Source organism: Arachis hypogaea, chromosome 17 (genome assembly GCF_003086295.3).
Source record: "Arachis hypogaea cultivar Tifrunner chromosome 17, arahy.Tifrunner.gnm2.J5K5, whole genome shotgun sequence".
Taxonomy (NCBI): Eukaryota; Viridiplantae; Streptophyta; class Magnoliopsida; order Fabales; family Fabaceae; genus Arachis; species Arachis hypogaea.
The window spans coordinates 89,699,061-89,709,001 of record NC_092052.1 but is presented as its reverse complement, the minus strand read 5'-3'; positions in this window follow the sequence as shown (position 1 = coordinate 89,709,001).

The window sequence follows — 9,941 nt, the reverse complement described above, 5'->3', positions numbered from 1 at the left end:
GAGTGCTATTTCTGTAGGCTGAAGTTCACCTACAGAAAATAAGCCATATCTAGGACTAGTTCCTAGGTAATGTCGGGCTACAGGGTGTAAACCGACACGTGAGCTCATGGCCTGCATAGGACAGACATGCATCATACTTGGTTGCGCATTTCCTCTGTTATGATTGTTGTTTGAATGTATGATTTCTTTGTTTTCATTCTATTCTCTGTGTCTGTGTTTTGTTTTCTTGTATTCTTTTGTTTGTGTTTTGCCTTCTTAGTTTCTTTATTTATCTGTATCTTCTGTTTACTATTTCTCAGTATTCTGCTATATGTCTGCTAAGCGACACGAAATTAATGAACTTAAGTAATAACCCCGACCCTACTAAGAACTCCCCAGTTCTTACCCCTTCTCTCTCTCTTCCCCCTTCAGATGGAAGCATGAGCACCCTTCCGTAGTTTACTAATGACTGTTCTGCAAAGAGGATTCCGCTCTAGGTAGTCTTCTGAGTCTAGAGTCAACTCCGTTACCTGTTTATATGTATATATTGTGAGGCCAGCCAACGTCTGCACCCTGCTTATCTACAAACATTAGCCTAAGTCCTCCGTACAATGTTGCCGTTATGTGGCCACTCGATGAAGTACTTGAGAGATGCTCTTTGACAACATATGATCGTGCAGAGGATTAGTAGACGACCTTCCACATTTTGATGACGTTCCACCTGACTTGAGTTTTGAAGACCTAGAACGTACTTTCCCTCGCTTTAGTAGTTTAGAGGGACTAAGTGAGTATAGAGTCTAGGCTAGCCTGGGTGCGAGCTTAGGGACTTCTTGAACAGGTCAGGACCTGGGATGTTGTATGTATATATATGTATATAGTTATTATCTAGTTATATCTAGGGGTGTCCTAACTAAAGATCTTTACTCTAATAAAGGCTAGATAACCGAATGATATCAACTGCTTGTGATATATTTATGTATGGTTGTTTATAACTGTTTTATCTGCTACCAGTTGTGAATTGCTTATAAATGATTCTGTTTATTAATTCAAACGTTTTCAAAAAAAAAAAGTACCTCACAAAATAACTACGCTTTTAACAACGAATCAGGCTCATATAATAAATAATAGATAATAATTAGGAAGATAAGTTGGTAGCGCTCAGTTTCTAGTATGATCATGATGTACCAAAAATTGGGTCGTTACATAAATAACCTTTTAATTTAATTTTATTTTCATTTTTAATTTTTAATTGCTACTATGAACTCTCACCCCTTTGGCTATGAGTCTGGTTACAATAATGTTGCAGGAAGAAGAAATTACAATGAGAACAGGCATCAAGGTTGGAACAATCAAAGATGGGAGGAGTCACAAGGATTTGATCAACCCTCATGGCAACAACCACCTCCAATGGACTATCAACAACCACCACCATATGCCTATGAATCCTTTCCTCAACATGATTTTAGACCACCATACTCACAAGCCCCTTTCCGCCATTCACCTCCATATGACCCTAACCCACATCCACCATACCAACCACCTTATGAACCAAATGAACCATACATAGATCCACCCCAAACCTCCATGGAGAAAGCACTTGCCAATCTAAACTCTACTATACAAGCTCTCGTCGCCCAAATCAGACCACCAAATACCTTCAACAATCAACCCTCAAGCTCTAGTGCACCTCCTTTTCAACCACACAATGATCTTTTTATCCCATCACCACCCTCCATGGAAGAACACCCACATCCATCAATCCAAAAGCAAGATGATCCCAATTATGCTATTGATATAGAATAGGAAAGAACGAATCATCTTCGCGAATCCATACTTCAAAAAGAGCTAGAGAAGGCCCTACGGGTAAGGGTAGGAGAGACCCTTGAAGATGAAAGAATAGTTGAAAGGAGTTGTCATGGAAAGAAAAACATCGAGGATGAGTACGATTTTATACTTAAACAACTGGACAAAGAAGCAATTATTAAAAAGGAAAAAGTGGTTGCAGACTTAAGAGATGTTGTACCTCCATTGGAAAGTCCAGTCACAGAGCCTCCTTCCACGGTGTTTGATGTTGATGTTGAGAAGAGCGTACAACCTCCAAGGCAGATCATGGTTGAAGATTTTGTGGAGGTTGATCAAGAGGTAGAAGATGTCAAAGAAGAGCACAAGGGAGTGGAGCTTGAAATTACCTTGCCAAAGTTGTTGGAAACCCCTCCCCCTAAGTTGCCATCATCCTTCACAACATTCAAGTGGGTAAAATTCATATCCCTTAGCTTTCTAATCCCACTTGAATATGGGCTACTGGAGACGGATGGTCAACTTAGAGCTCTTTGTGGCATTAAGAGTAAGAGGAAGATGGCCAGTGGTAAGAATTGTCCTGCAAGGTTCATCATGGTTGGAAGCTTTAAGTTTAAATGCAAAGGTTGGTGTAAAGCTCAATTGAATGGGTCTAGGAATTTGTTTGGACGCTTCAGTGAGAATTCTAAAGCTGAACCACCCGGATGGAATCATGATAATCAACTTAAAGATGGGTGCGAAAGCAAGATTTGGGACCCCGGAATTCATCCCGGTAATCAGCACTCTTGGGGCCTTGTCACTTGCTTTAACTTACTTGAAGGCTTTCTGCGCCTAGTTTGGGACCCCGGAGGTTACTGGAGATACAAACATTGGTGGAGATTCCTGGATGAATACAAGCATAAGCCACCATAACAGGGAGCTCACCAAATGTCCAACTTAAGGACTCTAACTAAAAGTGCTAGGTGGGAGACAACCCACCATGATTATAAAAATAAATAAATAAATAAATAAATAAATAAAGCACGCACGTGACGTGGCAGCGTCGCTGACGCGTTCGCGTCACCAGTGCATTAGGAGGAAAAGAAATTGAACAAAGAGTTACGCAGGAGCAGGGCTGGAGGCATGCCAAGGGCACAAATCGTCCCACGCGACCGCGTCGCTGATGCGGCCGCGTCATTTGCAAAATGGCTTCCCCACGCGTCCGCATCACCTACGCGACCGCGTGGCCCTGGATTTCGACGTAACAAGGTGTATGGCCGAAAGTTGAGCTGGAATTGGGCTAGACTCGTGCTGGAAGGCCAAGCCCTAACATGCGACCGCGTGCCCCACGCGGCCGCGTCATTTTAAGAAGATGGCCACTCACGCGATCACATCGACCACGCGACCGCGTCACCCTGGATTTTGGCAATACTAAGTTTTGAACAGAGAGTTGTGCGACCACGAGGCTGCACTCGCGCCACTAGCACAAATCGAGTCACGCGATCGCGTGTCCCACGCGTCCGCGTCACCCAACCTTATCGCGCACCACACGACCGCGTCGCCAGCGTCGCACAACCTATCCAGATTAGTGCCAATTTTCTTATCATTTCTTTTGTAATCCTAATTTCTTCCTTCTCTCTCCTTTCTCACTTTCTTTTTCCTCTTCTCACCCTTTTTCACTCTCATTCTATTTTATTTAATTTATTTGCATACTTTCATTCATTGTATATTTTTATTTATTATTTTACCATTGGTGTTCAAATGTTCTTATTCAAGTGTTACATCTTTTCTAGTATTTTCTTGGTGCTTAGTAACTTGTTTAATTCTAATTGGGTAATATTATTTAAATCAATGCTAATTTTTATAATACTGATATTCCTTTTGCATTGACATGAACTTACATTGTCTTTCATTACCCACTCTCTTCCCCATTATTGCAAATTCTGCACCACTGGTATGCCATGGCTTCTATTGTTTTCTCACTTACATGTTGAAGCTTCCATGTAAATGAGACCCTTATCATTTTGGCATTAACCCACCCATACCTAATTTATTTTCTATCTTTATTTTTGGGTTACTTTTTCTTTTCCCTCTTCTTTCAGGATGGCCACCCGGAAGGGAAGCGAAAAACGTTTACATGGGGAGACAAGACAAGTCCATCTGCACAATCCTTGAAGAAGAGCGTCAGTTGAAACAACCCGTCCACCTGCACATCTCAGCATGCACCGAGGACGGTGCAATCTTTAAGTGTGGGGAGGTCGATACCGATCTCCATGGGTTAGTACCTTTCTGTGTCAACACCAATGTTTAAATTTTCTTTATTAAATTATTTGTTGCATTTGCATGTTTAATTGCATGTTTATTTGATTTTTGCATTTAGTTACTGCTTGGTTAAAATAATAAGTTTCTTCTTAAGATCCTATTTTTGAAAATTTTCACTAATTTAAATAAATAAAAAATAAAAAAATTTAAAATTTTTATGTGTAAATTTGTTTGAAGTTGTATTTGGAACATGGTTTTTTTTTTAGCCAAAGAACACACAACCTGTGAGATTTTGAGCTTATTTACATGGTTACATTATTTAACCATAAATTTTTATTCCTGTGTGTTTCCTTCTCTATGATTGTAATCTATATTTTGTTTCAATCTATATGTCCATTATTTAGTGTATTTACATGCTTCCATATGATTGAGGCCATTGTTTGATTTTAGCTCACTTATCCCAAATAAGCCTACCCTTTAAATCACCCTTGTCAGCCACTTTGAGCCTTTTAATCCCCATTTATTCTATACTTTACCACATCACTAGCCTTAAGCAGAAAAACAAATTAAAAACCCCAATTGAATCTTTGGTTAGCTTAAGATAGAGATTATGCATCAACTAAGTGTGGGGAAACTGTGGGAACATGGGTTAATAAAGGAAAAGTATAATGTTTCTAATTTATTTGAATATCAGGAATTTGGGAACCTACTCATGAAAAACCAAAATAGAAAAATAATAGAAAATCCATGTGCATTGATAAGTTATGTTTGTTTCTCTACAAAAAAAAAGAGAAAAAAGAGAAAAAAATCCAAAAATACTCATTAAATAAGTAAATAAGGGGACATAATTACCCGAATATTAAGTTTAATAAAAGATCAATGCACATGTGATAAAAATTAAAGAAAAATTTGGTACATGAGTATGGGAATTATACAAAAGTGAGAATTATGGGTAGCTAGGCATGAATTTAAAAGTATATAGAGTATATGTATATTAGGTGAGAGCTTAGGTTAATTGAAGATTCATATTATAGCTCACTTGGCCATACATATATCCTTACCTTTACCTCAGCCCCAATACAACCTTGAAAAGACCTCATGATGTTTGCATTGGTACATTAAATATTTGTTGATTGGTTAGATGAAGAACAAGGTTTAGAAAGCATGACTAGAGAAGAGTAGAGTGAATAACCCTATACACTTTAGAGATTAGAGTGATATACACTACCAGTGAGGGTTCAATGCTTGATTCTATGTTCCCTGCTTTCATGAGCTGTCTTCTTACAAGTTTACCTGATTTTTATTTTATGATTTGAATTAGTGAAATCTGATTTATGTTTGTCTTGAAGAACTTATTTATTTTTAACCAAGTAGGTAGAAATATTTTGCATGTAGTTGTATTCATATAGATAGGATTGCATTTCATACATCCTACCATTCCTCTTCATCTTTATAGCTTCTCTTGAACTTAGCATGAGGACATGCTAGTGTTTAAGTGTGGGGAGGTTGATAAACCACTATTTCATGGTTTATCTTGTGCTCAATTGAGTGGTTTTTATCTACTCTTTACCCACTTATTCATACTATTTGCATGATTTTACATTTGCCTTCCTAATTATGTGCTTTGATTGAAAACATGTTTCTTTGGACTTATATTTGCTAATATTAATCCTCTCTTATTACCATTAGATGCCTTGATATGTGTGTTAAGTGTTTTCAGAGATTATAGGGCAGGAATAGCTCAGAGGATGGAAAGGAAGCATGCAAAAGTGGAAGGAATACAATAAGTTGGAGAAATTGTTAAGCGGTCCAGCCTGACCTCTTCGCACTCAAACGGCTATAACTTTAGCTACAGAGGTCCAAATGACGCCGTTCCAGTTGCGTTGGAAAGCTAACGTTCGGGGCTTCGATTTGATATATAATATGCTATTGTTCCCCTGACGCTAGGCGACGCGACCGCGTGCTCCATGCGGCTGCATCGCAGTGACGGGAATCCAGCGTGGCAAAATTCAAAACCAGCGAATTCTGGACTGTTTTTGACCCAGTTTGCGGCCCAGAAAACACAGATTAGAGGCTATAAATTGGGGGAATGCATCCATTCATGGAAGAGGCTCTCATATTCACAATTTTAGGAGTAGATGTAGTTTTTAGAGAGAGAGGTTCTCTCCTCTCTCTTAGGATTAGGATTTAGGACTTCTCTTAGTTTTAGGAGTGACTCTCAATCCCAGGTTCTTTATTTTTATTTATTTTCCTAATTTAATTTATGAACTCTTCCATGTTATATTTGATATCTTTATTAGAGTTAATTGAGGTATTTCAGATTTATGATTGCTTTCTTTTATTTATATAAATAATTTAGATTTTTTTCCCTTTTGGCTTTGGTTGAGTCATTGGAGACTCTTGAGTTATCAAACTCATTGTTAATTGAAAATTGGAATTCTTCAAGAATTAATTCGAGTTCCACTAACTCTGACTTTTTCCAAGGAAAGACTAGGACTTGAGGAATCAGAATTAATTCATCCACTTAACTTACCTTCATAGTTAGAGGTTAACAAAGTGGGAGAAAAATCCAATTCTCATTACAATTGATAAGGGAAACTAGGATAGGACTTCCAGTTTTCATATCTTGCCAAGAGATTTTATTATTATTATTTTATTTTACTTGCTACTTAACTAACTTTTTACCTTTATCCAAAACCCCCAATTTACAAACTCATAACCAATAATAAATACACCTCCCTGCAATTCCTTGAGAAGACGACCCGAGGTTTAAATACTCGGTTATCAAATTTAAAGGGGTTTGTTACTTGTGACAACCAAAACGTTTGTACGAAGGGATTTCTGTCGGTTTAGAGACTATATCTACAACGCGACTGTTTTTATGAACTTCTTTACTGGCAAAAATCCTACGTCAATAGCCATCTAAAAAGTAGTAATAATCATGACCTGCTAGTCTTTCTAGCATCTGGTCTATGAATGGTAAAGGAAAATGATCCTTTCTGGTGGCTATATTGAGCCTTCTATAGTCAATACACATGCGCCACCCTGTAACTTTTCTTGTAGGAACTAGTTCATTTTTTTCATTATGAACCACTGTCTTGCCTCCCTTTTTGGGGACAACTTGGACAGGCCTCACCCAGGGGCTATCAGAAATAGGATAAATAATCCCATCCTCCAGTAACTTGGTGACCTCCTTCTGCACCACTTCCTTCATGGCTGGATTTAGCCGCCTCTGTGGTTGAACCATTAGCTTAGCATCGTCCTCTAATAGGATCTTGTGCATGCATCTTGCTAGGCTGATGCCCTTGAGATCACTTATGAACCACCCAAGAGCTGTCTTGTGTGTCCTTAGCACTTGAAGTAGCGCTTCCTCTTCCAGGGGATTTAAAGCAGAGCTTATGATCACCGGAAAAGTGTCACCTTCTCCCAGAAATGCATATTTCAGCAATGCTGGTAATGGTTTAAGCTCGGGTTTAGGAGGTTTTTCCTCTTCTTGAGGAAGTTTCAGAGGCTCTTTCAATTCCTCTGATTCCTCCAGATCAGGCTGAACATCTTTAAAGATGTCTTCCAGCTCTGATTCGAGACTCTCAGCCATGCTGATCTCCTCTACCAAAGGGACAATAAGATCAACTTTCATGCAGTCTTTTAGTGTGTCTGGATGCTGCATGGCTTTGACAACATTTAACTTAAACTCATCCTCATTGACTTTCAGGGTTACTTCCCCCTTTTGGACATCAATGAGAGTTCGTCCAGTTGCTAGGAAAGGTCTTCCTAGAATGAGAGTAGCATTCTTGTGCTCCTCCATTTCCGTCACTACAAAGTCAGTGGGGAAAGCGAATGGCCCAACCCTGACAATCATGTCTTCAATCACGCCTGATGGGTATTTAATGGAGCCATCAGCAAGTTGGAGACATATCCGGGTTGGTTTGACTTCTTCAGTTAAACCAAGCTTTCTGATAGTGGATGCAGGTATTAGGTTGATGCTTGCTCCAAGATCACATAAAGCTATCTTGGTGCAATTACCCTCTAATATGCATGGTATCATAAAGCTCCCGGGATCTTTAAGCTTTTCTGGGAAGCTTTTCAGAATGACTGCACTGCATTCTTCAGTGAGGAGAATTCTTTCAGTTTCTCTCCAATCCTTCTTATAACTCAAGATCTCTTTCATGAACTTGGCATAAGAGGGTATTGATAAACCACTATTTTATTGTTTATCTTACACTCAATTGAGTGGTTTTTATCAACTCTTTACCCACTTATTCATACTATTTGCATGGTTTTACATTTGCCTTCCTAATTATGTGCTTTGATTGAAAACATGCTTCTTTGGCCTTAAGTTCACTATGTTTAATCCTCTCTTATTACCATTAGATGCCTTGATATGTGTGTTAAGTGATTTCAGAGATTACAGGGTAGGAATGGCTCAGAGGATGGAAAGGAAGCATGCAAAAGTGGAAGGAATACAAGAAGTTGGAGAAATTGCTAAGCTGTCCAGCCTGACCTCTTTGCACTAAAACGGTCATAACTTGAGCTAAAGAGGTCCAAACAACGCGGTCCCAGTTGCGTTGGAAAGCTAACATCCGGGACTTCGATTTGATATATAATATGCCAATGTTTCTCTGAAGCTAGGCGATGCGAACGCGTGCTCCACGCGGACGCATCGCAGTGACAAAAATCAGCGTGGCAGATTTCTTCTCAAGGGATTTCTGGGCTGTTTTCGACCCAGTTTTCGACCCAGAAAACACATATTAGAGGCTATAAAGTGGGAGAATCTATTCATTCATAAAACAAGCTCATAATACACAATTTTAGGATTTAGATGTAGTTTTTAGAGAGAGAGGTTCTCTCCTCTCTCTTAGGATTTAGTTTTAGGATTTATGATTATTTCTTCTTCATCACAGGTTCAATGTTCCTCTTATTTATTTTCTACTTTTATTATATACCTTTAATTATTATTTATCTTTCCAATTTGGCTTATGCTACATTCATGTTATGATTTTCTTAATTAATATTATTTGAGGTATTTCAGATATAAGATTGCTTTGCTTTATTTATATTGATGCTTTTAATTTAATTTAGATATTTTCTTCCTTTTGGCTTTGGTTAAGTAATTGGTAATGCTTGAGCTGTCAAATAAAGCAGTGGTTGAAATTGGGAGTTGCTCCAATAACTCTAGTCTTTCCATAGGAATTGACTAGGACCTGAGGATCAAGCTAATTAGTCCACTTGATTTACCTTCATAGTTAGAGGTTAACAAAGTGGGATTAAAATCCAATTCTCATCACAATTGATAAGGATAGGACTTCCAGTTCTAATACCTTGCCAAGAGTTTATTTTATTATTACTATTTTATTTTTCTTATCATTTAACATACTGGTTCCTTACTTTCAAAATCCTCAATTTACAAGATTCATAACCAATAATAAGAACATACTTTCCTGCAATTCCTTGAGAAGACGACCTGAGGTTTAAATACTTCGGTTATCAATTCTATCAGGGGTTTGTTACTTGTGACAACCAAAACGTTTGTAAGAAAGGTTGATTGCTTGGTTTAGTAACTATACTTGCAACGAGAGTTTACTATAACTTCTAAACCATCAATCTTCAGTTCTTCAGGTATTTGCTCAAGTACTTCTGCAAACGAAATCTTTATTTCAAGAGTCATGAGATAGTTTGCAAAGCGAGCAAATTTCTTATCCTGCTCCTCTTGGCAGAGTTTTTGAGGATAAGGCATCTTGGCTTTGTATTCCTCAACCTTGGTTGCTGCAGGTTTATTTCCTACAGAGGTGGTTGGAGAAGCCTTTTTAGAGGGGTTGCTATCAGCACTTGTGTGTGTCTGATCCCTCACTGGCATTTGGATAACAGGGTTAGAAGCTTGATTGGCGTTGGACACCAACTTCTTGCCTGTTTCTGGCATTTGAACG